The following is a 23,250-nucleotide window of genomic DNA, read 5'->3' on the forward strand; positions in this document are numbered from 1 at the left end:
TGAGGGAAGGGGTTCTTGTGCAACGGGGGTAGTGACTGTATTGGTGATTTTATACAGTTGTATTAAAATTGCTTATTGTTTTATGTGTCTTATTATTTATAATAGATATTGCACATGACTCATCGTCTACCTCATTACAGTTTTCTTTCTTTTTTTGCACAGCTGATCATTTGTTGAATGTGGCTGAATTAATGCTCATTAATCCCTATGTGTGATGTACTGGCATCAACAGAAGACGACATGAATGAAAGAATGTAGAGGGAACGAGTCTTCAGGGACCAAAATACTTCCCACTCTAAATGTGAGTCATCTAAATTAATTTTCTGGCTCTGTTGCTGTGAATCAGTATCATGAGCCTCCAGTAAGTGGGAGAATCACTGAGCATCATCATTCATGGGAAGCTTTTCATCCATCATGTGTTTAAATGTATCTATACAGAGGTAGGAATACAGGTCTGATCAACACGTGCACATTTCCACATTGACTGATTTATAAAGAGAACTTTACAAGAACATGACTGTCCACACAGTTTTACAGTGCATCCGGAAAGTATTCACAGCGCTTCACTTTTTCCACATTTTATTATGTTACAGCTTCATTCCAAATTATATTAAATTAAGCTCTTACCTCAAAATTCTGCACACAATACCCCATTATGACAAGGTGAAAAAAGTTTTTTTTTTAAGTTTTTGAATTTATAAAAAATGGAAAATGAAGAAATCACATTTACATAAGTATTCACAGCCTTTGCTTAATACTTTGTTGATCCACCTTTGGCAGCAATTACAGCCTCAAGTCTTTTTGGATATGATGCTACAAGCTTAGCACACCTATCTTTAGGCAGTTTCGCCCATTCTTCTTTGCAGTACTTCTCAAGCTCCTTCAGGTTGGATGGGAGACGTCTATGCACAGCCATTTTCAGATCTCTCCAGAGATGTTCAATCGGATTCAAGTCTGGACTCTGGCTGGGCCACTCCAGGACATTCACAGGGTGGTTCTGAAGCCACTCCTTTGAGATCTTGGCTGTGTGCTTTGGGTCATTGTCCTGCTGAAAAATAAACCGTCGCCCCAGTCTGAGATCTCAAGCGCTCTGGAACAGGTTTTCATCCAGGATGTCTCTGTATATTTCTGCAGTCATCTTTCCTTCTATCCTGACTAGTCTGCCAGTTCCTGCTGCTGAAAAACATCCCCATAGCATGTTGCTGCTACCACCATGCTTCGCTGTAGGGACGGTATTGGCCTGGTGATGAGCGGTGCCTGGTTTCCTCCAAGCATGACGCCTGGCATTCACACCAAAGAGTTCAAGCTTTGTCTCATCAGACCAGAGAATTTTGTTTCTCATGGTCTGAGAGTCATTCAGGTGCCTTTTGGCAAACTCAAGACGGGCTGCCATGTGCCTTTTACTAAGGAGTGCCTTTCGCCTTGCCACTCTACCATACAGTCCTGATTGGTGGATTGCTGCAGAGATGGTGGTCCTTCTGGAAGGTTCTCCTCTCTCCACAGAGGAACGCTGGAGCTCTGCCAGAGTGACCATCGGGTTCTTGGTCACCTCCCTGACTAAGGCCCTTCTCCCCCGATTGCTCAGTGTAGACGGCCGGCCAGCTCTAGGAAGAGTCCTGGTGGTTCCAAACATCTTCCATTTACGAATGATGGAGGCCACTGTGCTCATTGGGACCTTCAAAGCAGCAGAAATTTTTCTGTATCCTTCCCCAGATTTGTGCCTCAAGACAATCCTGTCTCGAAGGTCTACAGACAATTCCTTCGACTTCATGCTTGGTGTTTGTGCTCTGACATGCATGGTCAACTGTGGGACCTTATATAGACAGGTGTGTGCCTTTCCAAATCATGTCCAATCAACTGAATTTACCACAGGTGGACTCCAATTAAGCTGTAGAAACATCTCACGGCTTATCAATGGGAACAGGATGCACCTGAGCTCAATTTTGAGCTCCATGACAAAGGTTGTGAATACTTATGTAAATATGATTTCTTCGTTTTCCATTTTTAATAAATTCAAAAGATCTCAAAAAAAACTTTTTTCACCTTGTCATATTGAGGTATTGTGTGTAGAATTTTGAGCTAAGAGCTTAATTTAATATAATTTGGAATGAAGCTGTAACATAATAAAATGTGGAAAAAGTGAAGCGCTGTGAATACTTTCCAGATGCACTGTATACTTATTTGTGCTAAGCTAAACTAACATTTCTGGGACCATCTCTGTGTCTGATCCAGGGTCAGAGGCCAGAAAAGTTGTTTCTATGACAGAATATCACTTTAACCTGCAGAGATGTTTCCAGACTGAAGAAACTTTTGACCAACAGACAGTTATCACTGTTGTTCCTGCAGATGTTCTCCTTGGAGATTCTCCTACTCAAATATCTGCTGTGAGCAAAGGAAAAAGGCTCCTACATGTGTGATGGTTCATATAACACTCATATCCAGCATGAAGCAGGACTGAGTGAAGGACAGAGAAAATGTCTGCAGATCTTCCTCCTCTATCAGACATTGTGTAGCTGCAGCAGCCTCTCCATACCTGAGTCTGTGTGGATCCTTCAGTGAAGCCATCAGCAGCTTCACTCCTGAGTCTCCTGGATGGTTGTATCTCAGGTCCAGCTCTTTCAGATGGGAGGGGTTGGAGGTCAGAGCTGAGGCCAGAGAAGCACAGCCTTCCTCTGTGATCAGACATCCTGACAGGCTGCAGAAAAGAACATGTATGACAGAAACTCTGAGAGAACTGCTGGGAAACTATCCTATGGTGGCTCTTCATTAAAAAATATATATTAAGTTGCCTTTTTGAAAAGTCTCGTAACATTTACAGCTCTAAACGAGTTTTATTTATGGATATACACAGAAGGAAAAATATCTGATGAATATGAATGAATATCAGCCATCGGGTGAAGACAGAAAGCAGGATTAGAGTCTCACAGCTTCTAGATGGTGAGGAAAGAAAAATATTCACAATATGCACAATAAGTTCCATCCATGCACCTTTACTGCTTCATTTTCCAGATTTCTGGCCTATAATTTCTCTAACTTTTCATTCTTAGCTTGACTGTGTAGCTTTACCTGAAGCCTCTGCTACCAGGAGTTTCTGGGTGTAGCGTCAGATGTGCAACTAAACATGTGTGGTATCCACAGAAAGTCCAGAATCTCAGCTACCAGCTCAGTAAAACCATTTCTATCACCAACAAACACAATTAAGACAACAAACAATTCAAAGATCAGGTACACAAAGTCCGAGAAATATTTAAACACAGATGATGTTTCCCCATGAACACGAACAAACGACTCCTCTACTGAAAGCTCACTTCTCACAGATTCCACAGCTGGAAGTTTCATCTCGCTACGACCAAGATTCACCAAAACAGAGGCAGAAGAATGCCCATTTAGAAGGCCCAGAAACCATGTCTTACATTTGTTGTCTTGCCTAAATTAAAACCGCATTTATTAATAAATAAATAAATAAATAAAAAGTTTCTCGTCTTTTGGGAGCAGTTTCCTGTCCAAAAATTACGATTTTCTGCCCATCCGCATGGGTTTAGACAGACAAAGAGAAACGTAGGTTCTTCTTCTTCTTTCTTAAGTTCCAGACAGAAAACGTCTCTTCATTTTATTAAACCTGCTCTCTCCTGATTACATCAGATGCACCGCTGCAGCAGGGAATGGAGACATGGATGCCATGTTTCTGTCATCAAAGCCAGACATAACACATTTGTGGTTGTTAGCCTGTAGAAAATGTTTTCCCTTGAGAACTACATATAGAACCATAAGAAATAAATGCAACAGATTTGAATAGTCTTCGTTTTTAAATTTAATGATTGTTGTTGTTTTTGCTTTGTTGTGCTAGAAGTTAATTAAAAAAAAAAAAAAAAAAAAAGTTTTAATAAACATTGAACCAGTTCGGCCCGCTGTGTATTTGAGTTTGAGAGGTGGTGTGGGAGTGTTAACAGAGTGAAACACTACTCTGCTGATTATTCTGTTTAAAAGATTCTCAGTGTGATAATATAAATAACTGACCTGAAAGTTAATATTTAATTATGGATGAGACCAAAGTTTCAAAGAAATTCATATTTCATGCTCTGAAATTTGAACAATTAAAATTAAATAAAAAAAAAAACAACAACAACAAAACAAAAAAAAAAGAAAAGAAAAGACATGAAAACCAGATCCACATCCTGACCTGATGGTTTGCGTCTAGCTTTAACTGTCATGTGCACTGTTGTATGCTCTACTTGTTTAACAGCAACCTGTGCACACATGGACTATGAAGAAAAAAGTTGTGATGTAAGAGTAAAATCACACACACACATAGATCTGATATTCATACAAACAGCTTCCACAAGTTTGTTACTCGTGAATAAAAACTCTTATTACACTCAAGTTTGATAAATCCTGACCTGAGAGTTTCCAGTTTGGAATCTGGACTCTTCAGTCCACCACACAGCTTCTCTACTCCAGAGTCCTGCAGGTCGTTGTTACTCAGGTCCAGTTCTGTCAGACTGGAGGACTGGGAGCTGAGAACTGAGGACAGAGGTCCACAGCTTCTCTCTGAGAGACCAAACACACTCAGCCTGGAGAGAAAGTTACAGAGAAAATGCAGGTAAGACGTGAATCACCACTCATGTTGAATGTCGACTCAAAGAACACCTGTTGATAAAATCAGGTTTAACTTCACCGTGTTTTACCTGTTTCATAGTGTTCTTATGGTTGACTGTTTCATTTTACACATGTTTAACTGGTAAAAGAGGTGTTGGTAAAATAATTTCAGTTTACTCTCTAAAACTGTCCTATTCTTTTTTTTTTTTTTTTTTTTTAAATAGGTTTAGTGAAATAGTACAATGTTTGGTTTAAAGTTTGATGTTTAGAGAATTGATACATTTATAAATTGTTTGCTGTAGATAAATAACTTTTGTTGTAATCTATCACATTTACTGGTTCTGCTTTGTTTGTATAATCTTAGAAGAAATGCTGTCATACTCTCAGCAGCATTTATTTATACAGCACCTTTCACAGACAACGGTCAGAAAGTGCTTTAAAGAAGAAATAAACTTAGGTAAATCCACAAAATAAGTAAAACAGAAATACAATAAACAGTCATATAAGCCTGATTTGAAGTAAAAACTTATTGAAATAATTTCATTGTTTGATTCCATTCTCCGTTATGTCCACGTGAACAGGTATTGCACATCTTACCACTCAGGTGCAGTAGTCACTGACATCAGCAACTCCGCCCACCAGTTCTCTCATCACCACCCCTCAGCTTCCACCATAGTTATACATGCAGGCACAAATTATTTTAAGTTCCAACAGTCAGAGACACTAAAGATGAATTTTATCAACCTCATTGACAATTTCAAACAGTTAAATAAACATTGCATTATTTCTGGTCCAATACCTTCACCCCAACATGGAGACATTAAGTTCAGCTGCATCCGACAGCTACATATTTGGTTAAAAGGTTACTGTCACTCCATCAACATCCCATACATTGACAACTCACCGCATTCTACAATAGACCACACCTTTTCAAATCAGACGGCTTACATCCAAATCATACAGGTTCTCATCTTCTCACTGTGAACATGGATCTCACCCTCCAGTCCTGTAAAGCTTTCCCAGATTGACGGTCCAGCCAGTACACACCTCCCCCACTTAAAACTTAGTCTCTGATACATCACATACCAGTACACATAACCAGCAGACAGTACAGACATGTCTATCCACATCCACATACTTCTACTGTCATATGCATACGTCCCATACACACAGATCCTAGTATAGAACTCACTTCACTACCGAACTTTCCTGCAACACTCAACATGGCTCTTTAGATGTCTGATAAATGTCAAACAAGTCTTTTATTATCAATGATCTGATTTAGACAATAATATTGACTGTCTCTTTTTAACTGAAACCTGGCTTGGTACTAATGCATCAGTCACACTCACTAAGGTACCTCCCCGAAATTTAGTTTTTTTTTATTTTCTATCAGGGGAAGTAAAAAGGCAGTGGAACAGCTTTGATTGCTCAACAGTCAACATCAGCACAAATAATCTATTCTTCATTTGAGCATTACTCATCTGTTTTTAACAACCCACCTGTTTTATCCAGTACAATTTATAGACCACCAAATCCCCCTTCCTTTTTTATTAAAGAGTTTTCAGAGTTTTTATCAACTGTACACATTAAATACAACAAAATTTTAATAACTGGTGCTTTTAACCTTCACATTGACAACAGTAGTGATTCCTATGCCAGCGAGTTTTTAAACATTTTAAATAGTATAGGTTTTAAATAACATGTAACACAGCCTACTCACTACAGAGGACACACCTGGTCATTATCCATGGCCTGTCTTCTGGTGTGCCCTCCATTGACCTGGCTGTGTGAGAACACTACTGTGTGTTTTGAAACATCACCAGTTTTAGCCAAAGGTAGGCCTCAGTGGGAACTGTGAGGAAACGATATATTACTTCTGAAGTGGCTGCAAATTTTTTTGGCATTTTAAACCAAACTTCTGCTTAGGTCTTACCTGCATCGTGTGATTTCATTGTTGACCATTTTAACAACAAACTAAAATCAGCCATTCACTCAGCAGCTCCATTTAGAACAAAAACATTTGGAGTTAAATCCAAAACACTGTGGAAAAGCCAGGAAATTAATGAGTTAAAAAGAAGAGCAGAGAAGAAATGGACACAGTTAGTCATTAAAGATTTTGATCAGGACTGTTTTTCCAGGACTTATCTTTAGTGCCCCCCTGGTAATGAACACAATTGTAAAACATATGAAAGGACTTTATTGCCTTCTTCTGTGGTCAGTCAACATGGACCTCACTTCAGGGGTGCAGCACCAGTGGCCTGGAGGGACTATTGTACCCAGGATGGGCTATATAAGGTTGTGTCATGAGACTGGACTTCAGTTCTAACATTGTCTGCTGGCTTGTGTTAACTTGTCTTATGGTTGTGTTTGAACTCCTGTGATCGCAGTAAACAGCTGTGCATTTTCACTGATCTGAGTGTCTGTCGTTCATGTGAGGAATTTTCCTAACAGCCTCTCATGTACTGTTCTTAAATGGTTTTACTCCTATCTCACAGATTGCCAATTTTTGTAAGTATGGATACATGCTCTTCAGGAATCCATAAAGTCAAGTGTGAGGTTCCCCAATACTTTTTAGTTTGTTCACCATCTCGGTCGCTCACAAACCAGAAATGCAAATACTAAACTAATAAAGTACAAGATACTCCACAGAACTCACTACACAGGGCACATGATGTTCAAAATGGGATTTCATTCAGACATGTGCACTAACCGCTCTAAAAACACCCCTGATAATTACATCCATGCCATATGGCATTGCACACCAGTTCAACAATTCTGGAAAGAAATCCCAGAATCTCTTTCTCACTTCATGAGCTGTTACATCCCCCTGAACCCCTCACTCTGCCTACTAAGCCCTGTTTCCACCAATGGGTGCAGTTTGGGTCAGGACAGATCGGGACACACTTTTTGTGTTTCCACATGAGAAAACTGGGAAGGGTACCCTAACATTAGACCTGATCAATCCTAATTTGTTGGGAACCTTCTGTTGGGGTACCAACACTGCAATCTGTTGGTTGGTTGAGGAAAAAAAGTAGCTTCACACGCAAGGAGGAACGGCTCCTTGTTTACAGCAAAATATTTTCTTTTTGTTGATTAAATCTCTTTTTAAAATGGCGTTACAAAGCACCGCTGAGAAAAAGGACAACCTATTGGTGATGCCATCCTCTTCCTGTGTTTCTGAGTCGTGTTTTGGTTCTCCTTTAAAGATGGTGCTGCAATGGCATTATGCTATTATATAGCTGAGGCTTCTAACCCTATCCATATGGTACTCCATCTCTCAGGTAAGGTTACAGTTGGCTGTGAAACGCAATGAAATGAAATGAACTGGAAATCAAAAAGCCAAACCAACATCACACAATGGAAAACTGGGAATACTGATTTCAAGTCGAACTGCTGCAGTCTGTCTCTGAAAGAGCTCCACAGGGCTGTCAATGTGTTCCGATGTGGGGCAGTGGGAAGAAGGACTGTCCTTCTTCCTGAATAAGAGCTTAGCCATTTTCTTCTTGTAACAGTGCTTCTGTACATGAGCTGAGGTGACGGTCATGCACTTTCAGTTTAGGCTGAATCAGAAGAAATTGTTTCGCTCAAGGAGGGGTAACAAAGAATACTTTATTGGCACAAAAGCCACCAAAGGAAACAGTTATTTTATTAATTAGCTGTGACTGATTTTATATTTCCTTATTAAAAAAAAAAAAAAAAAACTTGCAACAAAAATAAGCTAAATTACGATATAGAAAAAACAATACTATTCTAGAAAATGCAATGAAACAAATGTAAATAAAATTAATTAAAGTGGGCCCCTGACAACAAACAGAACAAGGTCCAATTAAATCCAAAAAAAGAGTCGAAAATCCAAATTTGTCAATCTCCTTAGTTCGTCCATATGTATTAGTCCTTCAATGTATGATAGTAAAACTATTCATGTAACTGTTCATCTACCCGGGTAGTGTGATCTGGTTTCTTTTCTGTATGATGCAATAGATGTGCTTTTTCCAGATGCACAATGACGTCACCAACACCCAACCCTCCACGTGTGTAAGCCAGTGTCCTGCTGGACAAGATGGCGGTGTGACAGGGCGGTTTTTGTTTAGCTCTCTGCATTCAACTTTCTATTAATGTTGCTATAAGGCAGCAGAGGCCCTATGATGGACTGGTGACCTTTCCAGGGTGTACCCTGCCTCTCACCTGGTAAAATGCTGGGATAGTGTTAGGAAGATTCTCTCAAGGAACGGCAGACACTCAGATCGATAAGAAGACACGACCGTTTATTGGGATCACAGGAGTTCAAACAACCAGAATACAAGTGGAAACACAGGCCAGCCGACAATGTTAAAACTGACTTGGAACTCAGGTCACATAGTTTATATAGCCCAACCCCCCTGGTAACAGTTGTCACGTCCACTGGTGCAGTACTCCATAGTCAGGTTTCACATTGACCAACCTCAGCTGGAGGGTAATAAAGTCCTTTGATGTGTTTTACAATTTTATTCACTCCCAGGGGCACTAAAGATAACAGTCCTGATCACAATCTTTAATGACTAGCTGTGTCTCTCACAGATCTATCACAATATCATCAATACAAGATTTTTCCATCAGATAGGCTCCGGCTTACCCATGACCCATAATGGATTAAGTAGTACAGATAATGAATGCATAAATTTATAATGCAGCAGATATACTGGTCTGGTAGAAGAAACTAATCATGCCGAGAGGCAGAAAGCTCTGCTAGCTTGTTTGCTAATGAGCACGACTACAACAGCAAGATGGATGACAATCTGCAAGCAGCAGTGGAAGAGGAGTTCCCGCCACTACCAGTGACCCCAAGTAAGCCTCCCCTTGCCAAGAAACCCTCCCTTTCTCATGCCTTAAACTCTGATGATGCTGTTAACACTGGCCAACTTGATAAACTCCAGTAGTGATGCAATGGAGAAAATGGTGGACACCGTCCGCTCCAAAATAAAAGTCACAAATAAAAAGGTTGCTCACATTGAAAAACGTGTGTCATCGGGTGGTGCATGTGTATATGCAGGTCTGGCTAAGGGCTGATTGAAAGAATTGATTGCACTGATCGGAGAGCGGGCTGGGAGGTTTGTTGGTCTCCTTGATTTCAGATCAACAGGGGAAGGAAGAGAAGAGAAGAGAGGGACGGACACAACTGGATGAAAGCGAGGAGAAGCAATGGAAGGATGGGGCAGCGATCACATACATAGCACATGAGAGGGAAAACACCTCTGGAGGCGATAGTGTGTGACATTCATGAATGATTTGATTCTTTTGAATGGCTCATTTAAATGAACAATGGGAACCGAGCCACAGCTGTGAAACGTTCATTTGTGAGCCATTCTTTTTATATAGAAATTTTCCACACTGCCTTCATCACATTTGTGACATCGTAGAAGTCTGGTGTCCAACACGCTCTATTCATGTGAAGCATCTATAGGCAGAGAGTATTGTTTGGAAACAAATACTCTAAGTTCTATCCAAAACATTTAATAGAATTTGCACTGACTGCTCAGGTTTATCCTTTTTTTTAATCTATATATCTATATTTTTCCCATACTTTTTAAAATCTTTTGAAGTAGATTATATATATGTATATATATATATATATATATATATATATATATATATATATATATATATATATATATGCATATTTTGATTGTTTTTCATTCTTATATATTCTGAAATTTTGTAAGATATTGTAAGAATAAGCCAATCTTTTGAATGGCTCCTTGAAAGGAACAACTCCTCAAGATCTGGCTCCCTTCAAAGACCCAAAAATTCCATCTCAAGGAGGCAACCAGAAGGAAACTACACTGGGTTTCCAAAGGAGGAAGTGACGGCCAGAGTGAGGCTGCTAAGCTTGGCCATTAAAGAGAGAGGATTGCTGTGGACGCTAACCTATAGGCTGTTGATAAGGCTGGGTCTACACTGAAAAGCTCTGGGTGAGAAAGAGAGGGGTGAATGGGCTTCACCCCTCACTAAGTTCAGTGCCATCTTATTGCTGATCTTAGTAGAGAATGTGAAGTACACACAGCTCGTTGGTGCAGTTACCCATCTTTTTCTTTTCACCAGAACTGATTAAAAAGTGTTTATTTGGTTTTTTGTTATTTGCATGGTTTGTTTTTGTTTATTTTTGCATAATTTGTTGTAGTTTTGGTCCACCTTTTTTTGAGACTGGTTTGATATGAACTTTGAATGTGATAACTGAGGCTATGTTGTCTCCACTACAGTCACCAGATTGGAAGGCGCCAGGGCCGTGCTGCTAAGAAAGTAGATTCTTTACTTGAAGAGCCAAAGCGGCCTGGACATTGCCATAAATCTTAATTTGGGTTTAACCTTCCTGTAGGTGCTTGTCAGTAACAGCAATGATATTCCCAGGTCAGTTTGACCCGGTGCATGTTTATTTATCCAAAACATGTCAGAAGCAAAAAAAAAAAAAAAAACAAACAAACAAAAAAAAAAGTCCTAACAAAAATTGTTAATATTTTATTACTAACTCCATTACTAACTATTCTATCAATATTTAGTACAATGGTGTTTCTTACCTCTCACAGGTAATGGTTCAATTAGGATAATTCACTTGTTTTTCATAAAAAAAAATACATATTCAAACTAAATGTGTTTTGTCCAGTTCCTTCCACTTCTCCCCTAAAACATGACTTCCTTTTCGATTAGTCATTTCCAGAATGATTTTCTGTATTGAATTAGGCATGACCAGCTCAGAAGCTGATTTGATGTCTTTCACACGAGTCACTGCCATCCTTGTGGGCCCTGGCACTGTCTTTATCATTTTATTTTATTAGGGTCCGAGCCATACGAAGTATGGAAGGACCCTATTGTGGTTGAAATGTTTATTATACTCCTTCTAAGCGCTTCGACCCCAAATTTGACCCCCTAAACACCCATGAAAAGTTGTGAAACTTGGCACACACATCAAGCCCGGCGAAAATCGCAATATTCTAAGGTCTGCATACACTTCAACGCAAAAGTGTCTCAACAGCGCCACCTAGACACCCCAAAAATCCCCAAATGAATGGGGTCCCGAAAGTCTAATTCGACGTAGGAGGACGAAACTTGGCACACACATGTAACACCCCGAGTCGAGCAAAAAAGTCAATCAAACACCTGTTGCCATGGCAACTGGGTGCCCGCCATCTTGGCGTGTACGGCCATTTTTTTGGCATTTTTTGCACTTTACACACATCATATTTGAACGAACTAGTCTGAGGGGATTCATGCGACTGACTCCAAACTTGGTGGGAAGCTTCCTGACAAGTTGGGGACCAAAAGCTATTCAAATCTTTCTAATAGCAGAAAGCATGTTACCGTGGCAACCGACGGAAAATGACCTTCTCGCCATGAAACACGGTTTTCTCATATCTCCTTAGAAATACGTGGGATCTGCACCAAACTTGACAGTATTCATACGTGTCACACCCCAAGTCCAGCAAAGAAGTCAATCGAACACCTGTTGCCATGGCAACGGGGTGCCCGCCATCTTGGATTTCATTGCCATTTGAACGAACTAGTCTGAGGGTATTCGTGCGACTGACTCCAAACTTGGTGGGGACCTTCCTGACAAGTTGGGGACCAAACGCTATTCAAATCTTTCGAATAGGAGAAAGCGTGTAACCGTGGCAACCGACGGAAAAGCCTTCTCGCCATGAAACACGGTTTGCTCATATCTCCATAGGAACACATGGGAACTGCACCAAACTTGACAGGAATCATACACGTTGGGTCCTTAATGCATTACACCACCTGTTGTCATGGCAATATATTAGCATCGGGTGGCGGGGTCCAGGATGCTCGGACCCGATGGATGCCGCTTGCGGCTTTAATTATTATTATTATTATTATTAATAATATTTTCTGCAGACAGTTTTGCCTGACACATATCTGGGGATGAAGACCACAGTATTTCACCATTGTTTTAAATGAATGTTTTGCTGGGAGGAATAGGGATATCAATTCACTCATCTGGTGCGAAATCAGAATCATTAGAATCAGAATATAGTTCAAGATAGTCTTCATCTTCAGGCGCATGTGAGCGAAATCTGTCAGTCAGCAATGCTCCTGCAACTTGGCCACGCCCACCACCAGACGTGCAGCGCACAGACAGACAAGCAGTTCATTCATTCATAGATGAATCATGACGGCAGCGTCAACGAAGGTATTTGGAGGTCGGAAGCGACTAAACGATATATGGACTTTTTTTTTTAACTATAATCCATCAGAATTTCACTGTCAGATGAGGTCAAGTTGAGCATGTGTTCTTCATCCTTTGCTCATATTTTGGGAATGTGTATGTTCATGGTGTAGTATTGTACTTTAGAAAATTCTCAGCAATAAAGCAACAATTACCAAAGTAAGGGTGTTGTTGCTCTGCTTTTTCGGAGTAATTGATTCCACAGTTAGCATTTTATCTGTGCAAGGCATACCCTAAGTAGATCAAAAAGTATTTGCTGTTGGTTGGGAAGTCTAAAAAACCATTTCTTTTAATTTTGTTTCTGCCCAACAGCAACTAAGTATAGCATGGCAGCATTGTAACCTTGTTGATGGAAAATTCTAGGCTAAAGCTATCAATCTGGTAAAGGATCTGGTTATTATGCAAAAGCATTAAAGTTAACTTGTTTTATGAATTGCAATACTTGTTATAACCTCTCAACCTTGATTTCACGTTTTAATCTGTTTTATTGACCTAAATAAATTTGTTAAGACTAATACTTTTTTCTTGAACTAAAACTAGACTAAAACCTTTTTGAGTTTTCGTTGACTAAAACTGGACTAAAACTATCAAACTTAGAAATGGCTAAAATGTGACTAATACGCATTATCGTCCTGAAGACTAAAACTAAGACTAAAACTGAGATGCCTGCCAAAAACAGCACTGCGTATGTTAGATATTATTTTAAATTTGTCCTTGAATGTATAACTGCATGACATTAATTAAAATATTTAATTGCAGCTTTGCAAGTTGGGGAAAAATAACACACACAAGAACATTGTTTAATAGTGGGTTAACATGTTGCTTTCTGTTTCTAAGTGAAGAAAAGGAGTAGCTGACATTTAAAGATTCAAACTGGTATTTGGGGAAATGTCTGATCTGCAACATGTGGATGCTTTTGGCCGTACTTCTGTTTTTTGCAGAAAAAGGAAACCAGTACGTCAGATGGGGCCGAAGCAGACAGCCATGGCTGACAGCAGAAGATGCAGAAAAAATCTACCTTGCAACAGGTGACTGTTTAGTTTAGACAAGGTATAACTACTGGGTTCAGGGAAAGCAGCGGGGTTATGTTTTTGGCTATCAGCAGTAGAATTCCTTCCTCTGTAACCAGAGAGGGTGAGATAGTCTCAGAACCCAGAATTCTGAAACACTTCCAGTTATTTGTAAAAATAAATATCTTGACTTTGAGAGAAATTGTTTGCTCTCACTGACCAAATCAACAAACATGCGTGGAAAAAAACCTCAGGTTTTCTCCAACACGTATCAGAAGTGTCCCAGAAGTGCATTGTCGCGGTGCGCCACTAAATTTATGCGCCAAGTCTATTTTTGATGCTTCACGCACCCAGAATGAGTCAATTCTGCAGTTCAGATAGGGGCAGACAGGAAATCAGACACGGGAGCAGTCACCACAGACAATGTGATCTTTAGAATCTCAAGATCTCCATTCCTCCTGTGATTTTGTGATCTTGCGGATCTATATATGTGGACTGCACTTGAGGGCGCTCCACACCTGACACACTCATGGGAAAAACTGCAGCGCCAAGGAGGTTGGAACAAAACCGGGATGCAATAACGTGGCACACATGCACTCAGTGTAAAGGAGGGGTAATATTTGCTGCAACTCTATCTAATTTGTCATATCTTGTCATTATCTAATTTTACTCTGTTTGGCATGTGTAATGACGAGTGATGCATGCTTCGTTGTGCTGGTTAGCTTTTTATTTACACCGCATTGCTAAAGTTGTGCTAAATTAGCTTAAGGCGCTCCCCGTTGTAATGTTTTGGCTAACTGCTGTAAGCGGAACTCTTATTTTGAAGTATGAAGCACCGGAACCGGATGTGCATGTAAAATGTTAGAGCATTGCAACATGCACTTGTAGCTGTAGTAGCACATCAATAGCATGCAATAAAGAACCGGCTGATGTCAGCAGTTTACACATATCGTGTGGTTAAATTATTCCTAAAAACCAGCAGTCATAACCCCCGTCTATGTTAGCAATAACATCCCAGTTATCCCAACCTAACATAGCATTAGCGAAGTAGCCAGTAACTGCAGAAATAACATAAGTGTACAAAATATCTGAGAGTACAGAACGACCGTTAATCGCTCCGTCAGCTGCAGGTTGAGGTGTATTTTAGGAGGAGAGATGTGAATGCAAAGGGGAGGAGGTTTATTCATTGCAGCACGGAAAACTTTACATTATTAATATTACAGTCTGTCATCAGCCACCGTCATGATGTCATGTCTCCCTTAGTTTTACTTTATATAGTTTTAACGTGACAGGCTGTAACAGTGACTCACAATGTGTTACAATTAGTGCCAGACCATTTGTGACCATTACATATAAAATATAACTCTATCAAAGATGATATCTTTTTGACATTTGAGAAAAGCCTATCTGGCTTTTATTTTGGATCATATATGATATATGCCATGATATATTTCATGACAAAGAAAATATTGAAGTAAAGAAAATGTCCTTTAACATTAAAGGCCATCAGAATGCTGCATAAATAATGTTTTACTAACTTCACTCATGTTGGTAATATAAGGCATACACCTTATATATATATTTTTCTATGTATACTTTAACCAACTTCTAATCTGCATCAGCAAGAAGTACAAAACAATTTAATTTAATTAATATTTAATCAATTCATTACATTCATTATACAATTCATTTATAGATTGACGTTTTGTAAGATGATTTATTTTAATTTCCCCGTTATTTGATGCTTTCTTGCATGTTTTTGGGAAATCTTCTGTTTTAAAGTGGCAGTGTAAGCGTTAATGAACCAAAAATTAAGTTAATTTATTCATTATATTAAAAAAAAAAAAAAAGTCGGCCGATTAATTGGTAATTGGAAATTTTTCTGCCAAATATCGGAATCGGTGTCAGTCTCAAAAAATCCATATCGGTCGGGGCCTAATATATATGTATATATATAACTCATACTGTTTGTCATCATTTGGCTTAAATCCAAACTACTTCCACACCGGTGCCAAATGCGAAAATTTCTTTTAGATAGGAGTTTGGTTCGGGTGGGAGGCGACTCTCGCAACTACCACTTGGGAATTGTCACTATGCATTTAAACCTCCTTACCGCAAACGTTCCTCCACTCTCACTCACTCTTTCCAAACATTTGACTGCATCCGGGCTTCCTCCACTGAATCACGTGTTGGAATGGTGCTTTACCATTGGTTGGGGGAGGAAGCAACAGCAGTGCTGTGTTTGGGAACGCTTGAAAAAATCTGTGAGGAAATTGTTTGTGATGCAGTTCATGATATCAGAATCATACTGTGCATACTGTGGTCTGTGATTACATCTACTCTTTAAATGTTCGAGCATTGCAGACGTACTTCCGTGGCACGCAAGCTCCGCTTTACAAATCTCACATGCACTTAATTTATTTTGTAAGTTTAATGTGAATTTTTCCCAGACATTTAACATCTACTGTTGCCATTTTGTTCCCTGGTCCCTGGTAAAAATATGGGGCATACTGGAAGGAACTGTTTAAATTTGAGGTTGGTAAATATTTCAGGAAAATTTGCAGTAATATTGCGAAACACAAAAGAGTGCATGAAGTAAATGTGGTTTCAAGGATCTTCTTCTTATTATGGCCAAATTCATTCTCTTTGAGTGAACAAATTATAATTTAAATTATGTTTAAAATAATTAAATTATCATTTCTTAATAACTCAAATGCACAATGTTATATAGCCTCGATTGCTTTCTTAGAAGCATAATGACACACAAAAATAATATATCCATAAAATGAGCAATTAGCCATGGGTGGCAGCAGCTAGCATGCTATGATAGGAACTAACTGTTATCACTCACCGGAATTTTCTCTCCACAAAAACACAATATCACTGTGATGTCCGGCAACTCAAAAACCTCCTCATGGGTGTGGATACCTTCTGGAATTAATAACTCCAAATGAAGTTTTAATCACACTTCATCCAGTTATTAACATTACTATACTCTCTCTCAGCATCCTTTGCTGGTGAAACAACTACAACAACTACAAAATCATTCAAACAGTAGCTACAGCTCAGTGGTTCTTAAAATGTTTCTACCCACCACCCTTTTGGAGAAATAAGCATTCCACGCACACACACACACACACACACACACACACAAACACACACACACATATATATATATATATATGTATGTATGTAAGGGGTAATGCCCAAGTCCCCCAGCGGTGGACGGTTCACACCTCCGCGTCGTCCATTAATTTATGATAATTGACACCTCGAAGAGCATTATCCCGCTTATACCACGGTCACTTACGAAAGAAAAAAAAATATTGAATAAATTATTAATGTGTTAATGTTGTTTTTTCCAGTTAAAATGATGTTTTTCACAAAAAGCAGCTGAGTGGATTATTTCGTAGTGACGTGTTGCCAAGGTAACCAGCTCTGACACAGAACCTGCAGCTCGGTCGGCCGCAGTTATGTGATACAAACATTTCAGAGGGCGGGTGCAGCTCTTACAGTGTATGTGTCCAGAGGATGATGCAGCATTTTATTTTAAACAGTCAAAGTCCACAGATTCAATAAGCCTGCAGGCTGCTCTGATCAGGCATGTCTCCAGCAGCAACTCTTAACCAGCTCTGACACAGAACCTGCAACCTCGGTCGGCCACAGCTTTTGTATTAGACCTGATCAATGGAGAGAAGGGAGACGATTCCTAAACGTTATGTTACGTGACACAAAGTATCATTTCAGAGGGCGGGTGCAGCTCTTACAGCTTGTGTGTGTCCAGAGGATGATGCCACATTTTGTTTCAAACAAAGTCCACAGATAGTTTCTGATCACTAAATGTGTATCGAGCAAGTAAGTCTATCCTAAATTGTTTTTATAATGTTATCCACCATTCACTTTATATCAAGTATGTAAGTCAGATAATCAAGACAGAAAGACAGACGACGACCTATTTAAGATTAAATGCAACATTGCTGTGGATCATGACATTTCATAAAGGTACTGGCATGTCCATAGTGGCGGAGATTTAACGTTTGTGGACCCTAACCACTGCTGGGTGGGACATTGCAGGACGACAAAATGTTGCTCCATTCTCATCTCTCCTGGACTCACAGAACCCAATAAGCCTGCACCTGCTTTCCCACCAATGCGCGTCACAGACATGTTCTGGCGTGTCTGCAGCCCGGTGTCTGAGTTGCTGTTGCCATGGTTACCAACTACCATTTAGTAAGCGTAATAATTTACAACATTAAGCATAGTTGACCGGAACTTCTTTCATAGGTGTCTATTGTCACTTTTTAATGGACACCCTCCAGCCAATCAGAATCGAGTATTCACCCAGACCATGGTATATATATATATATATATATATGGTCATAAACAAAGGTCAGGGTTACTGGCACTCCAGTAATGTATAAAATTTTTAAAATCAGTTTGATGAATCCTGACCTGAGAGTTTTCAGTTTGCAGTTTGGACTCTTCAGTCCATCATACAGCTTCTTCAGTCCTGAGTCGTGCAGGTTGCTGTAACTCAAGTCCAGTTCTGGCAGAATGGGGGACTGGGAGCTGAGGACCGATGACAGAAGTCCACAGTTCCTCTCCGAGAGACCACTCACACTCAGCCTGTAGAGAAAGAGGAAGATAAAATTATGGAAAAAGTTTTACACACAGTGCATGCACCAATATATCAAATCAAATCAAATTTTATTTATAAAGCGCTTTTCATGCAAAGGCAACACAAAGTGCTTTACATAGTATAAATGCATATTAAAATGAAAAAAAAGAAAATCACAGAACAAAAACAATAAGCCCTTTACACACCCAGTTATGTGACAGATTAATCACCTCCCACCCCCCACCCCCACCCCCCCCCTCACCCATCCACACACACACACACACACACACACACAAACTCTTAATATCTGTCTTTGGCTTGGCGCTGCTGTGAGGAAACGGCATTTTTGGGGACCCATTTACACCAGGAGCCAGTCAAGCCATGTTTGCAGAGGGCAGACGAAGCAGGCTTGACTCCCAGAGTTTAGGATCCCCATAAAGAAACACTGGAGTTAAAAATGTTAAAAATGTTAAAACAGTTAAAACAACGATAAAATAGGGAAACAGTTAAGAAGCTATAATAAAATATAATAAAATAAAATAGATAAATGAGACAGATAAGATAAGATAAGATGAGATAAATAACAGAAAAGGAATAAAGTCAAATCAAAAGGCTAAACTAAAAAGGAAGGTCTTGAGCCTCTTCTTAAAAACATCAACATATGTATGGCCTGCTGCAGTCACTCCTTAGCTTTTCCTGTTTCTTTAACTTTTTTTGTCTTAATTGTTACTTTTTATATTGTACTTTTCATTGAAGTTGCACTGCTACAGGTTGGTTGAGATTTTTTCATTTAGCTGCTGGACTGTTACTGGCATTGAGTTAAGGGACTGCAGTAGTGTTTCATGCTGCTCTAATTTTTTACTCCAGATGTCAGCTGGTTGCAGGGCAATTAGCCAGAATAATATAAAGGGAGACAATACTTTTTTTTTTTTTTTTTTGTGGTCATTGTGAGGTGACCTTTCTGGTTTGTAATGCTGTTTTGATGTGAACTACTTGAAGGATGAAATATTATAAAAATAGTTGGGAGACAAAAAAAAAAAAAAAAAAAAAAAAAAAAAAAAAAGCCCTGGACACTAACTTGATAAATAACAAAAAGATATTTCGTACAAAAAGTGACATCTAAAAACAGATCTGAAAAATCTGTGAGGTCTCTAAGCCAATGTCGAGGATTCCAGTGATCGTTCATATCCATGGTCTTGTATAGGTTTACAAATGGAAACACAAAACACTATATAAGGTCCCCTACTAGGAACCTATAACTCCATCATTACATGGAGCCCAGAATTCACTGACTCTTAGCAAATGGCTGCTACATCTGCCACAAAATATAGTCATATGCAATGCTAAGGATCAGTCACTTCATTGGCATTTACTAAAACGTGGAGGTTTAATTTTTAGCCTGTCTAGATTCATTTGGTTTATTCCAGTTGTAGTTTGAGCATTCTTTTTCATCAGAAAGAGTTTTTTTTTTTTTAAAAAAAACTATAATTTTTACTTCTGGTGTAAATCCCATCTCAAGAATAATCACCTGGACAATTTAAAAAATCTAGTCTGTGTGTCTGTAAAAGTGTCTGAAAAGTTTTGAACCATATTTTAAATGTTGGTCTACAGCTATAAGTCTGGAACTTGGTACTGTCTTGTTATAATCTCACTGGTCATGCTTAGGTCTGTGTTGTTTAGCTGTGATTTGTTATTATTTTTGAAAAAAAAAGTATGTCTGAGCTAACAGTGCTAGCCTAAAGTCAGAAGTATTGTGTTAGCTTAATGTGCTTCATGGAGCTGTGGCTGCACATGAATATTCACAGTTTCCATGGAGGGTTCCAGACGCTGACAGCACCAGCACAGTTAACAGTAAGAGAAAAGGAAGAGGGCTTGGCATACTAGTAGATGATTAATGTCAATCTCGCTCAAATCATCATCAAAGAGCACATTTGTTACGCAGGTATTGAACTGTTTTATTGATATTTAGAGTTTTCTCATGTTATAATGTTGACTATCAAAGAACAGTTTTTTCTATCCTCTGCTTACCCCCTATCTGCACATGATATGGTCCTCTCTGCCATAGCCTGCTTAGGAACACAACACTGGAGTGCATTTATTGCAATATCAGGTATTGTCGACCATATCACTGTGCAAAGCAAACTCTCCATATCCTCGTGACAGACGCACAACACAGACTATACACATCATGCCAACCCTGAAGAGACTGGAACAGAGGCCACCAAACTGGGTCCCTTCAATGCCTCAGTTTCGCCTAGAAATTCTGTCCATAAAAGTTATGAACAGAATCGGAGACGAAGGGCAGCCTTGGTGGACTCCAACCCTCACTGGAAACAAATCTGTTTTACTGTGGGTAATGCAGAGCAATCTCTGGCAACAGTCGTACGGAGACTGGACAACTCATAAGAGGGGGTCCGGCACTCCGTACTCCATGAGCAACCCCCCACAATAGTCCCCGGGGGACACATGAATGCATTCTCCATGTCCACAAAGCACATGTAGACCAGTTGAGCAAACTCCCATGCCCCCTCCAACACCCTAAAGCGGGCGTAGAGCTCGTCCACTGTTCCATGGACCATGGACGAAAACCATACTGCTCCTCCTCAATCCTAGGTTTGACTATCCAATGGACTCTCCCCTCCAGGACCCCTGAATAGACCTTACCAGGGAGGCTGGTATGATGAGTATGTTACTCCTGTACTTGAAGCACACCCTCCAGTCCCCCATTTTGAAGAGGGGGACCACCACCCTAGTCTGCCAGTCCAGAGGAACTGTTTCCAATGCCCACACGATGCTGCAGAGGCATGCCAGCCAAGACAGCCCTACAGACGTGTTGGTGGGATTGAGGAGGTCTTCAAAGTAGTCTCTCCACCGGCTCACAATGCTCCAAGTCGAAATCAGCAGTCCCACATCCCCACTGTTCACAGTTTTGATGGAGCACTGCTTTCCCCTCCTGAGTTGCCGGATGGTGGACGAGAATCTTCTCAAAGCCGTCCGGAAGTCATTCTCCCATGCCCTAGTTTTTGCCTTAGTGACTGCCAAAGCCGCATCTCGCTTGGCCTGCTGGAGTCCCACAGGCCCAAAAGGCCTGATAGGACTCCTTCTTCAGCTTGACAGCATCGGTTACTGCTAGTTTTCACCAACAAGTTCGGGGATTACCGTCACGACAAGCATTGACAACCTATACGGCCACAGCCCCAGTTGGCTGCCTCAACAATAGAGGCATGGAACACAGCCCACTCGGACTCAATGTCCCCCGCCTCAATCGGGACATGGTTGAAGCTCTGCCAGAGATGGGAGTTAAAACTCTTTCTGACAGGAGACTGCACCAGATATTTCCAGCAGACACTCTCAACACATTTGGGTCTGCCAGGTCTGACCGGCATCCTCCTCCGCCATCTGAGTCAACTCACCACCTGGTGGTGATCAGTTGACATCTCTGCTCTTCTCTTCACCTGAGTGTCCAAGACATGCAGCTGCAAGTCCAATGATTCAGCTACAAAGTTGATCATTGAACTATGGCCTAGAGTGTCCTGGTGCCAAGTGCATATGAGGACACTCTTATGCCTGAACAAGGGGTTCATTATGGACAATCCATGATGAGCACAGAAGTCCAATAACAAAACACCACTCGGATTCAGATCAGGGGAACACCCTTCCAGGTCTCACTGTCATTGCCCATGTGAGCATTAAAGTCACACAGCAGAACAAGGGAGTTCCCAGAAAGAGTGCTCTCCATCATCCCTTCCAAGGACTCCAAAAAGGGTGGGTACTCTGAACTGATGTTCAGTGCATAAGTACAAACATGGCAGTAACACAGATGCTGCAAACGTATAAATCTGCCTTTAGAAGGAATGACCAAAGCTTACTTCTCACATTTTCATTTACTGATTGGTACATGCTGGCAGCAGATTGTCCACCTTATTTAGCTGAATGTATTTTATGACATCTAAGTTTTGTTTCACAATAACAGAACATATTTTAGTGGTTGGGGTTCTTATTAATATCATCTCCCTTTTTCTTGGAAATCCTGTCTTTTTTCCTGAGCATGCACTCTTAGGAGAATTAATATTGAATGTGCCGCTTTATTCATTTCTGCAAACAGCTTTAATATATAATACGTGATGTGAAAAGTACTAGTGGATTGTGCACATTGTGCAGTGTCTCACATTTAACATCATTTCCTTCATTTCTTCTGCACCGTTGGTGTTGCTGTTTCCTGTTTTCCCAGATTTTTTGTGTACGCCAGGATCAGAGTTGCCATGGAGGTACAGGCATTTTCCCGCCAAGTTTGGTTTTGATAAATCCCAAAAGTTGACTATGAGTGGCGTACGCCGGTTTGTATTCCTATGCCACTCATGAGAAATGAGGCCTCTGGTGTAGCTGCAAACTGCACCAATATAAGGTGCAGTTAGTAGCCACAGCAGCAGACAGCAGCATTTCCCACATGAGCTGACAGAACTACAGTCTACACTGAGAGAAGGAACAAGAGTTTTAACAACACCTGGGGTCTAGTCTAGGAACGGGCGGTACCAAAATCTTTCCCGTCAATACGATACCATTAGTTTATGGAACTTGTCATTGATACTGATACCAATATTGATACTTCTTGGCCCTTAAATGAGATTCATGATTGTAAAGTGTGCATTATCATTATCATTATTGCAAGGGCAGCATGAAATTTAAATAAAACTCACAAATGTAATCACTTGAATGGCTTATAAAGTCATAAATTATGTTAATTTACATTTATATTTAAAAAATAATTAAAAATCTTTTTAAATAATACTACAGATTTATAAGATTAT

The 23,250-nt window shown here is 40.0% G+C and overlaps 1 pseudogene; it reads right to left on the minus strand.

Moving 5' to 3' along the window:
* Positions 1 to 23,250, minus strand: part of LOC121656977 — a 28,123-nt pseudogene that overhangs the window by 3,071 nt on the left and 1,802 nt on the right.

The sequence above is a fragment of the Melanotaenia boesemani genome, chromosome 2 (genome assembly GCF_017639745.1).
Source record: "Melanotaenia boesemani isolate fMelBoe1 chromosome 2, fMelBoe1.pri, whole genome shotgun sequence".
In the NCBI taxonomy this organism is placed as follows: domain Eukaryota; kingdom Metazoa; phylum Chordata; class Actinopteri; order Atheriniformes; family Melanotaeniidae; genus Melanotaenia; species Melanotaenia boesemani.